Source organism: Psittacula echo (genome assembly GCF_963264785.1).
Source record: "Psittacula echo genome assembly, chromosome: 3".
Lineage (NCBI taxonomy): Eukaryota > Metazoa > Chordata > Aves > Psittaciformes > Psittacidae > Psittacula > Psittacula echo.
In genome coordinates this window covers 112,837,501-112,856,123 of record NC_137736.1, presented here as the reverse complement: position 1 = coordinate 112,856,123, position 18,623 = coordinate 112,837,501, and positions in this window count along the sequence as shown.

Below are 18,623 nucleotides of genomic sequence, written 5' to 3'. Positions count from 1 at the left end.
AGCCTTAGCCTCATCATTAGATAGCTGCTGTTGATTATGATGAATTTAATACTGCAGTCCAACTCTATGGAATCTGAAAACCTTCCACATATAGGAAAAGCCATACAGGACTCAAACTGTTTTCCTCTTTTTTTTCTTTTTTTTTTTTTCTTCAGGGCAAAAATCTGATAAGGGAGGGGTTTTGGTTTCAGTTGAATTCCCCTTTTTATTTGACTGGTAAAGGTTTATAATGAGGAAGCAACTCCAGCAACTCCAGAAGTGACACTCCAGATATGTTCCACCTACCAGATTCCCTGGCACTGGTAGGCTCCATGCCCTTGCTAGTGTCCTTGTGCCCTTGATATCTTCCTGTTGGATAAATTTGAAATATCAGACCTTTTTTTTAGCAATATTCAAGATTTTGGTATGCAGATGTGCTGTAGAAGATAGTCACTTGGTCTTAAATCCCGTTGTTCCACAATCTATGTTTCAAGAGGACCTGACTTAGTTAAATACCATAGTACTTTGTAAGATTGGAGAGATCATATTCATTTAGTCTGCTCTGAAAAAAACAGTAGATTTTATTTACCACTTTTAACCTTCAGTTTCAAATAGCTTGTCACAGATTTTGACCACAGCCTCTACTTTTTTATTCTGCAGTTTTAGCAATATCATTTGTAAGACCTTACACATTACTTGATTCCAGTGTGGAAGACATCACATTTTCTTAACAAAAAATTTTTATTCAATTATTTCAATTTAGATAGGTCTGAGAGTCAAAACCAGTAAAAATACATAAAACACACAAAGGTTTGTACAAGAAGGGGATGAAGAGGAGAATGAAATTGTGTCAAGAGCCAGTATTTTACTTTCTGTCATTCTGCCTCCAAAGATCTTCACCATTATCGTGTGGCTATGTCGCTTTGCTGCACTTTCTGATGTGTATCCACAGAAGTCCCCACCATCTGCCACTAACCTTCCTTCCCCGAGGGCCAGATTCTCAGCTGGTGCAAAGAAGTGCAACTCCAATGTTTCCTTTACACGTGACCTGATTTTGATTCAGACTTTGCCTCAGGGATACTTTCTCTATTGTCATCACTCCCGTTGTCAGACCTGACACAGGCTGAGTTTCTCCCAGAGGCTTGACAAGGAATGACCTTAGCATCCTTGCAGGGTTCACTAACTTCAAACCAGGTCACCCTGGAGGACCTGGCTTCAGTTCTGGGACTTAAGCTGAAAGCTCCTCAAGAAAAATATTTAACCTCTTTATGTTCTGAAACTCCTTCTGCAGGAACTTCAAGGTGAAATGGAGTTTGCAGTCACACAGCAGTGCTCATTGCTTGATTTTTTTTACATTTTTGTAATGTTACGCTTTGTCATGGCTACCACTCCCAGAAAGTATATATTATCCTGATCAAGAATCTTCAATCCTGCTCAGGACAGCAGCTGCAGAATTTTAACTCGGTCTTCAAATGTATTCTTATCCTTCAAGCAATGTGTTTTCTTAGCAGAAATCCACCTTTTGATAACATTAGTTTATTGTAAATGAATGGACCTATTGTTAGATCTATTTTAATCAGAATTATAGTTTTCCTCTGATGTTTACATTAATGGATGCATGTACTAATGTCTGATTTTTTGACATTGTTTTGCAAATACTGCTCCCTATAAATAGGACCTTCAAATGTCTGTGAAGAGGAACTAGAATCTTTAAAATTTCTAAAATTCTCTCTGTTTCCTCAGTCTTTAATCCCCTTCCTCGCAGCCCAGAAAGCCAACCGTATCCTGGGCTGCATCAAAAGGAGCGTGACCAGCAGGTCGAAGGAGGTGATCCTGCCTCTCTGCTCTGCTCTCGTGAGACCTCACTTGGAGTATTGTGTGCAGTTCTGGTGTCCTCAACATAAAAAGGACATGGAACTGTTGGAACAAGTCCAGAGGAGGGCCACGAGGATGATCAGGGGACTGGAGCACCTCCCGTATGAAGATTGGCTGAGAAAGTTGGGGCTGTTCAGCTTAGAGAAGAGAAGGCTGCATGGAGACCTCATAGCAGACTTCCAGTATCTGAAGGGGGACTACAAGGATGCTGGGGAGAGACTCTTCATTAGGGACTGTAGTGACAGAACAAGGGGTAACGGGTTCAAACTTAAACAGGGGAAGTTTAGATTGGATCTAAGGAAGAAATTCTTTACTGAGAGGGTGGTAAGGCACTGGAATGGGTTGCCCGGGGAGGTTGTGAATGCTCCATCCCTGGCAGTGTTCAAGGCCAGGTTGGACGAAACCTTGAGTGGCGTGGTTTAGTGTGAGGTGTCCCCAGCCATGGCAGGGGCATTGGAACTAGATGATCTTAAAGTCCTTTCAAATCCTAACTATTCTATGATTCTATGATTCCTCTCCCCTCAGGATTCCTTTTCCCCAGCTTATCCTGTTTTAATTTCTCTAATCTGTAGCAGGCAAAAAGTATCCTTCCATAGGTCTCCTATTTGTAGGTGTCTGATTACAAAGGTCTTCCCTTCCTTCTAGAGGGGGAAAAAATGATACAACAGATGGTACTCTCTTTTTTTTTTGACTACTTATTTAGTGAGATCTGCATTTTCTTTTTGGAACTCCTTTCTGATGAGTTAGAAAAAAAAGCCTGAACTCTGCAGTATGTTTTACTTTCTGAAGTGGGTTTTCTCTGACAACCCCAGCTGTAGCACTTGTATCACTTTTCTCCTTACTCAGTTTTTAAAAGAGATTTTATTTTTATTTTTTTTGTGAACTCAGCTTGGGAGCAGTGCTTAATCATTTTTTCTTCATTTACTGGCCATTTCTCGTTACCTGTCTCTCACTACAGTATGGTGAAGGCACACACAGCATCTTTTTTTAGTCAACAAAGAGCAGCACTAACAGAAATACATCAGTAGACTGGAAAAATTCTAATACTAGCTTTCTTTAGCAAGCAAACAAGAGGCAAAATAGTCACAAGAGTCATGAATATAGATAAAACAAGCTGCACTATAAAAAACCTGGCAGTACAGAGTCATTGTCTACAGTCCCCCAGCCTTTTAAATAGGCATTTTTTTAGTTGTGTTTGCAATAAACTGGAGTATTTAGCAACAATAGTAATTTTTATATCTTTTTTCCATGCTTAAATAACCATTAATATTGTATCTGTGTGCTCTCATATAACTAAAATTCAAATTTGATTCAGACTGGGGGGCAGAGATGGGCAGAAAGGGGGGCTTGCTGGCACTGAAGCATACAGCACAGTGTTTAAACCCTTTCTATTCAGGCATGTAGGAAAACAGATAATACATTGAAACTTATTCCAGGAGAAAGCCTGAAACTTCAAAGTTAGCACAGCAACATCTTTTGAACAAAACTGACCGTACAGAATGGGTTTATATTGGCTTCTAAATTTGCATCATGATATTTTCTTTTGATCTCATACCACAATACCTAAACACAAATTTATTCCAGGTCAAACTGGAGCTTAAATCCATTGAGCAGTGAAAAGCTTGAAGCAATGCTCACCATTTTAAGTAAGTCCTAATCTCTTGAGAATAACATAAATGATTATTTTTCTGTATTTTTGTCAGTGAAGAAATCTTGCAAGTTATCTTTACAAAAACCAGCAAAACAAGAAAAAAAATAGAAAAAAAAAACCCAAACAAACAAAACCCAAGCAAAAAAAAAAAAAAAAAACAACCCGCATAAACCCCCCAAATAAACAAACAAAAACAAGCTATCAAAATTACAGATATTAAAACCTCCTAATAAGAACAGAATTTTTAGTAATTTCTTCAAAGTCTGAAATCTTAGACTACTGCTGCTTTCTTTCTCTAACAGACTGCTCTTGGTTTGCCATTTGCAGACCTTTCACTAGTAATGTGTCCTTTGGACTTTCTCTGAAGACACTACTGAAAATTCCCATGACAATTTGAAACAGCATGATCTTTCGGATTCTGTGGTACTGAGCTTAAACCGCATTATTACCTAGTAAATTGAACTACTGTTAGAAATTACTGAAAGATGATAGCTCCATTTTGTGACAATTTCTGAGATTTTAACATGCATTTGCTCGGAGTGGGGGAAAAAATCCTGGTTTTCTGGAAAGATGTATGGTATCAAAATGTTTATTTTTGTTTCAAATTTTCGTTCTGACCTTTCCCTGTCTCTCCAGCAGTGATCAGAAAGTCTGCCTTGGAAAGCAGAAACCTCTCTATGGCTAGTATCACCAAAATCTATGTGTCTGAGCAAATGTTGTCCTTGAAATTTTTCTTTTTGACAGTGCAGAGGAAAAAATTATGCCTTAGCAAAAATATTACTGCAGCTTTTTCACAGGTTTACTAATCTTTTGCTGGAAAGCAGATTTCTTCCAAAACTTTTCAGAAATTTATCTGAAATAGGTGACATGTCAATAGTTTTTTCATTAAGCAAAATCAGATGGAAAAAATAAAACCAGATGAAGGTTTTTATTGCATATTCAGTTGATACTCAGGCACCTTTGGGGCTGAATATAAAGGAAGCAAGGCAAAGCTAATACAGTATTCTTCATGTGGAAAAAAAAAAAAATCCTGCATCAATTATAACAAATGGGGAAAAATCCCAAATATTTTATTTTCTACTATTTTATAAATTTTGCAGTGCAAATCAGGAAAGTGGCTCAGAGAAACAGTAATCTGATCCAGAGATGTGCTCTTGAGTACGTCTTCTAAAAATCTTCATGTCCTTCAATTTGGTCTGTAATACGTTCCAGGCACAACAGATCACCTTTCTTACGGAGGTGATCTTCAGGTACTGCTTTTCAACATGATTTGGTTTTTCACCGAAGGCTAGCCAGGTGTTAAGTATATCAACAGTAAAGGATCATCAACAGGACTCCACATAGTTTTTTGATACTGCTGTGTGTGTGAGGTGGAGAAATAGCACACCTCAAAAATTACCAGAGCTTTTGGTAAAGTGAAGGTAGCTTCTTTCCTCAAATATTCATTAATAAGGTTCCCAGGGGGTTTCATAAGAAAAATGGGTAGCTGCTGCTGCTGCTTTTTTTTTGTTTGTTTGTTTTTATTATTTTTTTATTTTAGTAACTGTTTTAATTGGTGAAACATTGCTCTATATCCCATCCACCACACCTGTCTCCTTTCATTACCCTCCTTTTTTCAGCTTTTCTACTTCTACTGCCTTTCACTTTGAAAACTTGCTCTTTAGATTATAGAGTAGTTTTTACTTACCTACTACCATTCTAGCTTTAGATTAAATGCTGATCTTTTCATTGCAGGAAAGTCCCTACCTGGAACAACTGTGTGTTTTCATCTTGATTTGGCAGCACAGCTGTATTTTTATATATTTTTACCGTTATAAAATGTGCTCAATATCTAACGCAAGTAACAGACAAGTAGCACAACCAAAATGTTCCTCAAAACTCTAAGCCTCTGTACAGACTTGTGTGGGGAATTGATTTGTGTTTCTCTGCTCTGATCAGATTGTGTGTTCTCACAATACAGAGGTCAGCAATTCGTAAGGTCAGAGATTTCTGATAATACTGAGGAACTGCAGAGATGAACATAAAAAAATCCCCAACCAAACAAAACAATGTCATAACAAAACAGTGTCTGGGGTAGTGTTGTAAAGGTACAAATGTGTAGCAGTCATCCAATAACTCAGAAATAGTCTTTCTTCTGCTTCAGAATGCATGGTACGTGGAAAAAAATCCAGTACTTCTCAGTGAGAATTGGACACAAATACCTATAGTACTTTGCTAAAATTACCGTGCTACAAGCCTTCCCTAGGTGCTTACATTTGCACTTGTGCAATGTCCTTTCTGGAGAAAGTCAGCTTCTGTTCCTGTTCTTAAGGGAGTCATTTTTGTCACATGAATGCTGAGGCTTTGCTAACTTTTGTACTGACTGTTGAAAGGCAATTGCAGGCAGTGCAAAACAAAGCTCTGATTAACAGTTGTTATGATGTAAGCCAAGAATACCTTCTGGGAACTTTCTTCTTCCATTTTTGTTCACTTTTGGACTGTGTTCTTAGAAGAAACTATCACCATTTCCAGTGTGTGTATGATACCTATATTTATCACTACTGTCAAACTGCTATATTGAGATTCCTACTTACTCTAATGGCTTATGTAAGACAAATTATTGGATGTTAGCTGCAAGATAATAAGTCCTTTTAACAGATTAAAGTAGTGCATCTAATTTTACTAAATAAAAACTCTGTAAGGAAGTATTTATTAACTAGCTCTAAATCTCTGCTGACTGAATTTCCCATGCATAACCACATGTGTAAATATGCTTTATAAAAAACCTGAGGTTCAAAAGAAATTGATGAGCATTTTAAGAAGCCAATTCTTTTGTAAGAAGTTTTCCTAAGAAAATTCAAATTTTCTTCCTTTGCAGATATAGAAACCCAAAATATTAGCTGCAATCAGCAAAAGTCAATCCAGTTCACCTCATATTTTCTTAATTTTGGATGTGATAAGAAGAGAATTTACCAGAATATTGAAGAACATATTGATTTATTTCACAAGAACAGACCTGAAATATTGCATAGAGATCTTACTAGCAATATATTATTGGTGTCATGTTGAAACACTAGACTAACAGTTTATTTCTAATTAGACTGGGCCATCAATATGTAAATACTACAGATGACAACATGTAGTATACTGTTTGAGGAAGCACATTTGAAAAAAAAAAAAAAAGGGAAGAAAAAGCTTGATTTTTCCTTTTGGTTTCATTTGAATAATCAAGCTCTAAATTGGAGCACTTATATGGAAGCCAGGCAACTTGGAGTGTGATGGAGGAAGCAGTAATCAGTTTGAAAAGATGTTGAATCTCTGATGAGTGTTGAATATGTCACATTAAGTTATGTCCTAGAAAGGGAGGTTCCCTAAACAACTGCTAGTCACTTTAAATTATTCTGCATTTCAAACAGGAAATCATCCAATTAGACCAACAGCTGCAGAGATTGAAATAAGCCTTGCATATTAGAAAATTAAAGAAAATGCAGCTGAGTACTATGTAAAGCAGCTAAGGTAAGTAATTTTCTCTCTCCTTTTCTCCAATAAAACTTAATTTCAAGGACTTTTAGGATAAGGCAATGACTGCAAATTTGTTACATGTGATTAAAACAGGAAAAATAATTTACCATGAATTGTGCTGGATAATTTTAGCTGACACTTCATATGAATGTTCTATTTGTCCTAAACTATCCACTGTTTCTTTCAAGGTGGATGGAGACTTCTGTATTTCTACTTTTCCCAGGTCAGTTCCAACACCATCACTATTATTTCAAAAGGTTTTAATCAAGATAAGCAAAATTGTTATATTGAAGTGACTCTAGTTAAGAGTCATCTATTTGAAACTCTCATCTAAAAGACAGTCTGAGATTTTAAAATACAAACTATATGTGGAAAAAGAAAAATAGTTGAGGTCAGGAAAAATAACTCAGAAGAAGTTGGAAATGAGATTTTACATAATGAAAAAACCCAGCTTCAACAACAAAGAGAATTCTGATGCCAGAGAAAATAGGATGATAATAATATTGAAAATACAGCATACAGCATTCTATTAAAATACCTTGAGCATTTTCTAGCGTATCTGAGAAAAAAAATAAAACTAATGTACTTTTACCTAGACACTCTTCATGTAGTTTCAGAATTAGAAGTTGCAAACCAGTCTGTATGTCAAAATTATTTTTACTATGTAATAACTGGACTAATATTAGACATTTGTCTCTAAAAAACCTAAATGGATGGAGTGATAAAGTGTCAATCACAAATGAAATAAAGTTATATCTTTTTCTTTTGTGATGAAATGTGTTTTAAGTGAAGAAATATATTCACATGGTAGAGCTATATACCTCTTTACAGTTCTGTTAGAACCTACAGGTACCCTCCTAGTGCTTTCAGTAGTGCACATCTCATAACGGCCTTCCGGAGACATGCTTCATTTCTGAAGAGGTTATTCTTGATAAATTTCAGGTTCAATAAGGACTTTGACTTTTTTAACTCACCATGCATTAAACGTCAAGTCACATTCCCATGCTACATACACAATTCCTGCTATAGGCTTTGTTGTTCCTGGGGTCTCTGTGCCTTCAATATATACACAGTGTCTTGTAACTTACCACAAGAGTTCATTGAAATCACAACTGAATAGCTAGCAGGCATAGATACAGCCTTTAAGTGCTGTAATTCTCCTCAGCTTACCTCAAAATACTTCATTCCCTTGATGCTTTTTAAGCAAGCCTCAAACCATAATTAGGAAATTCTAACAATTTTCCTTAACATGTAATTTCAAATCGCTTTCTTTAAAAGTTCTTTAGTACTCAAGCTTTAAAAGTCTTGACAGGATCAAAGGATTCATAGGAATTCACAGGATTGATTTTAAACTGTTTCATAGACTGTTCCACAGACTGACTGGTTCTTAACTGTTTCTTTTTACCAAATGAAGAGTAACTCTAATTGTCTAATCTAATCTCACACATACTAGGAGCCAAGACTTCCACAGATGAAGGCTCCTGTTTAGTCACAGCATTTGAAAATAGTATGCATTTTTGAAACATGTCCAGCCCATCTCCAAAATTGCTCACTATGATTGCTGTGTAGCTTCAAAAACTGAACAGCTGGTTGATGCAAACTCTACTCTTGAAAAAAGATGTTAATGTAATGAATGTTACTCCCAACATAGTTTTGAGAAATAGGTCTTGCCAAACTAACTTCTCTTTACTTTTATGAAAATATGAGTTAAACTGACAGCTGCACAAGTGCTAATGCAATACATTTCCGCAATGCGTGACTTGGTGCCACACACCTTAGGGTTAAGAAACTTGAGTGATGTAAAATTAGTGTGGTGCATACTGCTTAAACAGTAAATTTCAAAAAAGAATTAAAAATAGTAAATCTTGACCAACTAGTTCAACTTCTGTGGAGGTCCTATGAGGAAAAAAATTGAACTATAATTTAAAGTATATGTCAGGTCTTGTTGGAAAAACAAAATCATTGCCAACTTTTACCATCCACAGATAGCATTAAATGGGAATCTTTGGCTATGAGAAAGTCAGGTTGATGTGGAAAAAGGCAGATTATTTGAAAAACTGATTTACTTAATGTGGATATAAGCATATGTAAGAATTTACAAGCTTCAATATAGCCAAATGTTAGAATATCTGTCATAGCTGCAGACAGAAAACTTTCACAGGAAAGCACTTATGATGTAAAAGACTTAAAAATACTAGTGGATGATCTTCTGAATTTAAGCATCTGCTCTGGTACCTCAACCCAAAAGGTTAATGTGATCCCTGCATGTATTCTACTATTAACTGGTGGCCACGCAAATTGCATTTCTCATGTTAAAGAACGTGGTAGAAAACTGGAGGATTCAGAGTGCAACAAGACATATTAAAGAGTTAAACAAAGCCTTAGAATGAAAAACCTGAGGAGCTCAACTGATTAGTTCAATGGGTAATTAGATCACCATCTATTGGGAAAAGACACATAAGGATAACTTTTTAACCTAGCAGAAAGTATTGGAAGAAACACTAAGTGTGAAAGCTGAAAATGGACAAATGTAGATTAAATTCCAAAGATATTACTAGAGTGAACAATTCAGTATTTTGTTTGGAATATATGTACAGATGTTCATTCTCTGCAAAGAATTGCAAGTAATCCGCAAAGATTTAGGCAACTATGTGTTTCAAGGAAGTGGTAAGTGTTCTTAAGCAGTTCCCAATAATTATTCACATTTTTCTTTTTAGTTTCTATTTACCATCTGACTAAGCACATAATTATCTGTATGCATGTGAAACTGGCTCCTGGTATGCATCAGAGAATGTGTGTTATTGGTTTCCACACAGGCATGATCACTTTCAGTAATCACCATTAATCTTTAGGTGTGAATTAGTTCTTCAGTATCTCTAAAAAAAAAACCCCAAAAAACCAACTAACCTAGAACTAACCATTCACTTGGAATGTTATATTTTAAAGGCTCGAAAACTTCCACTAATAATTTAAAGAAATTATTTTGCTGTTAATATTTTGCTGAAGTTAAAAAGAACTCTGCTTAAAGTCCCTATGTTCATATTGGAGGCTGGGGGGAGGTTGTTTTTTTTTTCTGTGTGTTGGGTTTTGTTGGGGGTTTTTTATTATTATTATTTTAAATCATATTTTATAGACATGCTTATCCATTTATCTCATTCTCCCTGCTGTGCTTTGGGTTTCTTCAGCTGACATTCTCTATTAGTGACAAGACTACTCTCAAGGCCAGCAAGATCTTTTACTTCCAACTTGTCCTAGATTCAGAAAAAAAGGTAAAAACACATTGACTCCCTTTTCCCCTCTTGCACATTTGACCCTTATTAAATGGATTGAAACCTACTCATTTTAACATTAGAGCTAAAGAAATTTTCCCTTAACATTTCAGAAATATCAGCTAAATTTTTGTACATACATCAGCAATTCTAAATTATTGCCAATGACTCTGAAATAGGTGTATCAGCAAATAATTTTTTTCTCCAAGGCCTTATTGCTGAAGATATCATTTTACTGACATCTTAATTTTCTGCTAAATTAATAACCTTTATCTACTCCCTTTTTCTGTATATGAACATATTTTTTAATAAAAACTATATGAGAAAATTACTTTAGTAAGATGGAATCAATGTAATTTATTTTTACATTGATATTTGGTTGTATGTATTTGTCTATTTCAGTCATTATTTTCCCATTTGTATTTATCAGCATTTTTGAGAAATGAAAGCTTTTATTATTATACACCTAAATGAAAGCTTTTTTATTATACACCTAAATGTACTACAGCATTTCTTAGTGAGATATTTACGCATTTACATTTTTTGCTTTTACTTCAGATACATTAAGAGAAAACTATGGTCGGTATTAAATGTTTTTTGTTTGTTTCTTAACAAATTTAGAAAGAAAAAGATATTTATTTTAATTTGAAGTTATTACTTTTAATCAGTTCTCACATTTGCTATCAAAACTAACAAATCCTGAAATTAAATGCTGAAATGAAAAGCTGAAAATGCTGTTTTAAAGGATCAAAATCAAAATATAAGCTTTTCAAAACAAACTCTATTAAAAGGTCATTTCAAGTAACAGTGAAATTTTGGTGACCTCAACACTGCACTTTTTAATGAATTAACTATTAATTTCATTATTCATCTATGTTTCTTGAAAATACCTGGAGAGATTGCTCATTCCCCTTCCATGGAAAAGAAATTGCTTACTCATTTTTCTTGGCTGATGTTTCAATACATCTTTCCTTAAAAAGACTGTAAGTCTGGCAGGAACAGAAAAAGGGAAAGATTAACTGTCTTGAAGTTATACATTAATGTTTGGGATGCATGAGAAGAAAAATTGATGTTTTCTTCTTCCTTGTTAAAGTGGTTAGTATTAGACAAGGTTGCTCATAATGGTAATAATTTTTTTTTCATTATAAATTATATCTGTTTTGAAGGGGAGAACAAAAGGCACAAAACTTTGCTGTTTGACAAGAGGTGATTTTGCACAGAGCTTATTTTCGCTGTATCAACTCAGAGAAACTGGTGAAATGAGGAAGCTATCCTACAGAATTGTCATTCCCTTTTTTTATTCAAAGTAGGAGTTACTAGTGTTCCTTTCTTCACTGAACTATAATGTGAATTTAGTGAGTTTGTTTATCAGAAAATATTGTGTTTATGGTATTTTTTATCCAGACATAGTCTGAATACCACCCCTCTCACTTGGTTTCTTGGATAACAGCAATCCTTAGAAGAATTAGTACTTACTGGGTATCAAGAATGTGACTGAGTATATGTGTATAACTGTTATAAAGAATTTTGCATGTTTATCCAGTAACATGAAACAGAATTTTCTTCTGGGATTAGAAGCGCAGTCATTGCCTTTATCAGGGAGCAACAAGGGCAGATGCTCTCTAAGGATAGCTGAATGGGGCAAGGCAGGGCCCTCTTTGACAACAGCATAATGTCACAGGACTTGAGCAGCAAAGAGCAGAGCAGGTTGGCAGCAGTGACCTGGGTCAGCCATAGGCCATCCTGCCAGGTGTATCTATAGTGACAAGTCACGAATGAGGTCAAGGCAGATTCAAGTCAATGAGATAGGATCAGGGCTGAAATCAGACAGAAACACTCATGGCTCACAGCTTTAGACAAAGCATATCAGCTCCACCTCCAGATTACCCAACCTGGCAAACAGTGACCTTATATCATAGCAATGTTGAATGTATAAAATATAATTTATTCACTGGAAATTAGGTCTTCACTGACACCATGGGATACTTTTAGACTGATGCACCTGGAGGACACGAGAGGCTACAACTACAGATGTGTGAAACTTAAATGTTGCTAATTTTGGAGAAGTCCCACAGACTAGTATGAAAGAATAGTTCTCTAGTGGTCTAATATACACAATGGAATAGTTGATGACTAGAATAGAGCAGAGAAACCGGTCATAGCAAAAGCAAGTATTGAACAGTGAAAGCATGATAAAAGACGAAAATAACTGCAGAGACAAAAATCAGTGAGAATTATTTTTAGAGTCTCATATTCCTAATATTATAATTAACATTAAAATTAACATTAAAACGTTAATTAACATTAAAATGAATATTGATGGGGAAGATCTAGTACTATATATACTTTATGATCATAGTCTATCCAAATCCCAGTACAAAATTTCTGCTGAACAACGGAATAATGTGGAAAAGATTTCAACTTACTTTTTCTAACCAAGAATGAAGTTTTTTTTCTGAAATTGCAAAAATATAGCATTATGGCATGTATTTTTTTCTGCAAAACACAGTGATGCAAAACATAATGCATTCAAAAAGCTGTTGGGAATATACACATGAAATGCTTGAAATTGTTTACTACTTAGCTGTTCTTACATTGTGTAACTGTAAGAAGTTGCCTAGTTTTCTTGCTTGAACGACATGTTTTTGTGCTGTTTATCTTATCAATCAATATTTTCCAGGATGTTAATGCCAAAATAATGTCAGTTACAAGGAAATACAGAATGTTACCTGTGATTTCAGGTAATGTCTCAAACCTAAGTGTATTTTCAGCAAGTTATAGATACTATATTCGAAATACAGTGCCATAGTGACAGTCATGAATTAAAGGGACTATTTCATTAGTCTGACAATATTAAGGATGGATTTCAGATGGGATTAATAAAATACGTGAGATAAAGACACGTAAATGTGGCATCTACATTTATCTGTTCATCCACGAGCTATGTATCTAGTTTTCCATTGTACCTAGTGAAGATCTGATCATTAAAATCAATGAAGACTATAGGAACAGATATACATGTCATCCTGAATCCTCCAGACATCTAGGGGCTCTCAATTCAGCCACCCACACATATCTAGCTAGTACTATCTGTGGTTCTTCTGTTCCTCTCAGACCTCTAGATGAGGCCAACATACATGGCAGAAACCTAGAGGAGCCATACTCTACTGGAGTGATAACTAGACACCAGGTACTTAGAGTATTTCCAATGGCCCTAGATGCCTACGCATGACAAGTGAATTGCTCTGCTCATGCCTGGTTTGCCAAACCTTTCTGTGGGTTTCACTGAGTTTATAGACCTCCAGCAACTATAATGGCAGCAGGATTGTCTGCCTTCTGTTGCTGTGGGTTGACATTTGGCTGAATGGACTCCAGCGTGGGTCCTTCACAGGATCACAGGTCCTGCCAGGAGCCTGCTGCAGCATGGGCTTGTCACAGGTCACAGCTTTCTTCTGGGCACATCCACCTGCTCCAGCATGGAGTCCTAATGGACTGCAGGGGGACAATGTGCTTCCCCGTGATCATCACCTGCAGGGGAATCTCTGCTCCAGTTCCAGGAACACCTCCTCCCCCAGACTAGCTGTCTGACTTGGGAACAGCTTCTGCTATCTTCTCAGAAAATCCATCCTTGAGCCCCCAGTGCTACCAAAACCTTGACATGTAAACCCGATACTTCTATGCAGACACTTACAAATGGATATCTAAATTTAGCCAGTCTACAGCCAAGGACACAGTACGTAATGCAAGTTTGTATACAGGATTTCTCAAATATTAGTGAAGATAAAGTACAAAATTTCATTTACAAGATAAAAAGAAACTCATTTCATATTTCACAATAAAACATTAGTGAAAGATGCAATTTCCACAGATCTATGGCTGTGAGAAGGGTTAATGCTCAACAGACAGAAGCAAATCAAACATATGGGAAGAATCACAGCTAGTGTAAGTCAGTGCCTGTTTACACTATCTATCTTATGACAGCCACTGACATACAGCTCACCAGGAGTTCTGAGAGAACATGCATGTGCAAAAAGAGCTTTCACACTGGCTAAGTCTTTATTAGTCTACTCTTTCTGAGACCTTCATTCCATTACCAGTAAATAAAGCATTTGCCTTCCAAAAGCACACTTCAGCTGACCCAATACATAGTCTGATTTTGAATGGGTAGCATGCAGATATATTTGAAGATACAGCTTAGTGATATGGTAGGCAATATGGAATAGAAATGATTCTCTACATAATTACAACATCTGTTATTGTACTCCCTTATTGCTTAAGAGAAATTTTGGGATTTTCTTGAGAGCACAATTCATCTTCTTTAACACTGAAAAGCTGGGTAGTCAAGTAGTGTATTGTCTATACTGTAGGTACTATGCAGTCAATGGTTTAGGGGAAAATCCCCATATTTCAGTCAATGAAAATATTTTCTGCTTTGGGTTAAAACAGTGTAAGACTTGTAAATTAAAAAGTGGTCAAACTCTCCCCAAAAGAATCACAGGATTGAAAAACCTTTGTTTTACTCATTTTTCAAGTTTTCTAAAAACCTAATATTTGGGGTTTTTTTGTTTTGTTCTGTTTTTCTTTTTTAACAGTGAAAAAGGAACTGTTCAAAAAACCTGAAACTGAAGTATAACATTAATTGAAAATTAACTAAAATTTTCACAGTTCTTTCGCTCTTAGCATTTACATCCTTTTTCTTCTTCTTTTTTAGGTTCTTTTGCATAATAAAATTATGTCAACATACTGCAGTTTAAACATACATCTAATACTAATAGCATGCAATGTGTGTTCAGATCTGGACCTCTTTGAACTCAACTGGGTTTGCTCCAAAGAATTTAAAACTACGAGGAAAAGGTCTTATTTTCCTTTCACAGAGATGGGATACCTTATCACAGAGATTAAGATCCAGAGAGGATGCTTTGGCTTAGTAAACAGGATGAGGGCAATATGTAGGACCTTAAATCCAAGATAGCAATTCATAAAATTTCTCTACTTTGAATGAAGCTTTATGGCAATGCTGTCTGCACTCTCTTCAGCTTTAGAGCTTATGGTGTGTCCTCACTATGTTCTTCTTGTTACCAACCAATTAAAAGTAGAAATATATAGCAGAAGTATTAGTCTTCACAGACTAGCAGCACAATTACTGGGCTGTAGAACCTTCTTCCTAGTTCCTCTTTTTCAGACTATGTGCTCGTATCCTCACAGCAGCACAGCTACCACAGGATGAACAATGCCATCCCATATGGTGCTCTATGATCTGGTGTTAAGATACATTGTTGGTGCTTAGGAGACACTGTTAGGAATTGAACTTAAAATCAAAGTATTCCTGCACTGCTCTTTTCATCATATTTAAAAAGATTATGTGCTGACACATCCTTATGAGAACTTCACAAACATGGGATCATGGCTAAGCAGAGATATCTGAGCTTCAACTTAGGGCAGGATTGCTGGAAAAAAAAATACCTTCTCCACTGATTCTGTGTGTTTTGGAAAGCATGAAAGAAATAGGGACTTTCATATCTTTACTTAGTGTTGCAATTACATTACATCAGGAAGCCATCTGATTTTACTATATATTTTCCAGAATTTATGGGGTGTTGTCCTGGGTTCAGCAGCAGCAGTCACTTTTTCTCCTTCTTAGTAGCTGGTGCAGCACTGTGGTTTTGACTTTCAGCCTGGGAATAATACTGATAAAGCCGATGTTTTCAGTTGCTGGTCAGAATGTTTACTCTGACCAAGGACTTTGTGAGTCTCATGCTCCGCCAGGGAGGAGGGGAAGCCGGGAGGAAGCAGGGACAGGACACCTGACCCAAACTAGCCAAAGAGGTATTCCACACCACAGCACGTCATGCCTGGGGATGTAACTGGGAGTTACCCTGGAAGGGCACGCTCTGCTCAGTCGGACTCATTTTCGGCGGGTGGTATTGTATTCTCTTCCCTTGTTATTTCTCTCATCATTATTATTATTGATGGTAGCAGTAGTGATTTGTGTTATACCTTAGTTACTGGACTGTTTTTATCTCAACCTGTGGGAGTTACATTCTTTCAATTCTCCTCCCCATCCCTCGTGGGGGGGATGGTGGTCACGGGCAGTAGAAACTGCGTGGCTGACCTGCCTACTGGCTTAAACCAAGAGAGGTGTTGTACAAAAATAACACTTAAAATATTAGATGCAATCATAAAATGAGAGAAAAAGAGATTATACTTTCCTCAAAGACTATAGATCTATTCCTATAGCACACATTATGAGAATTAACATTATAACAAGAAATGCAGAGAACAATCTTTTCTAGGAAGACCAGTTTCAGTGTCATTTTTTCCTCCCATAAAAAATTTCTACTGTTCATTTGCATTGTTCTTTTAAATTTTGTTTACATTTTTTATGTTTTTTTATTGAATTTTGAATAGTAATTTTCCATGATTTGGCACATACATAGCATAATAATATTTTTTTAGTAGTAGTATTTATATAATGGCTCATATACTAAATATGTAAATAAAGAGATGCAAAAAATCAAAAGATGCTTCATTGCGTTGTTCTTGGAAAGCCAGTATTTAGCTGTTTTTAGAAAGGTTTGTAGTTAAATTGTCAAATAAAGAGCATATAAATACAAAAAAAATCTCTTTAGTTTTTGGACAGCTTAATAAGATTCACTTTTCTTAACTCTCACATGCACACAAATTTTAAGCCATGAGATAGATCCTAGAGGTTTTGCAGTAAATGTTATAGAGTTTATAGTAACTAATGCATTATATTTATAGCAACTAATAATAGATGAACCTATCAAAATGAATATTATTTTACAGACAATGTTATTGCTGCAAGATGCAGTTCTGGTTTACCTAGTGTTTTCTTAAATTTTCAATAAAACCAAAATATCGCCAGATAATTCAGAAATGCTTAAGTTTTTTGGAACAAATCTGTTGGAGGTTAGATATCACAGAAGCACAAAGTGAAATATACATTCTTATTAGTAATACCCCAGTCAGAGATGGCTAAAAGGAAACCTCAGTCAGTCTAAAATGCATACAATTTCGGTCAGGATCCTAAAAAATATAACTGGGCCCAGAACTTAATGAAAACATCAAAACCTTGAAAAGAATGTACATATTCTTCTCCCTTTCTGCTTTTCAAACTCACCATTAGTAAGAAGTATGTGTGCCAGCATAAAGGTTACCTTTTAAATAAAATTAAGTAATTAAGATACGCAAAAAGTTAAGATATGACAATGTTCTTCAATATTTTACACATTATTTCTGCTGACAATTTACTAAACACTTTCAACAAAGACAAAAGTAAAAACGTATGTTTAGTATAGTTTTCAGCCTAATCTCATCACAGTTTATAGCACACCCTACTAGAGCTGTTTCTCAATGGCATTTTTCTTTTGCTGATGTTCACAGTGAATTTCCAATTGCCACTTGATGTTAGTTTTCAATTGTCAGGGTATTTTGATGTGCAATTTTGGATTCGTGTTCCCTGTATGCAAAGCACAATGTAACAGCAAAACCAAAATTCAATGTCAAACCACCATAGGTAAAATGCTTCAGATATCCCAGACTGCTAGAATACAAGAGGAAACTTTCTAATATAAAAACATGCTTATCATCACAAATTTGTGCTGTGTGCTTCCCGTGTTTGTTTCAGATAACGTGGAGCAACCTTGACTGCATTCCCTTAGCACCATGATCTTACCAAAACCAAGTCTGTATATAGTATGCAAGTGTTATATCTGTTGGCCAGACAATAGTCTCTTATGAGAAAGGAACTAAGCATGACCAGTGGAAGAAAGCCATGCAAGCTTTCCTGGAAAATAGCAACTAGACCAACCAAAACAAGACAAAGAAGTAAATAATAGTACCTGAACATCAGCCACCAAAAGTAAAGATGTAACTCTCTGTGTATGTATGTGTCTGCTGTGTTGTTATTCTTTGTTGTTGTTAAGTATTGATAGTTTATTTTCATTTCTTACTTATTTTGGATACTATTATCTTGTTAAATTTAGTTAATAAGTATTGTAAGTATTCAAATTAAGGAAAGATTTATCTGTTTCCATGGCATAGTCACATCCAAGCTAATCAGTCAACTTTCACAGTACACTGTAATGAATTTGATGGGAGGTGTGTAGGCAGAATGTATTGGATTTATCAAAACCTATGAATCAATCCCTGTGTTGAAGCAAGGGAATCAAGATGTTGTGTGACAAATTGCTAGAGAAGAGATAACAAATGACATCCTAAATTCATTTTAAGTACTCCTTTGTAATCTCATAGTTAAATAATTTCTCTTAATGTTGCATTTACTTTAGAATTTTTTTTAACACCATTGCACTTCAGACCTCATTCAT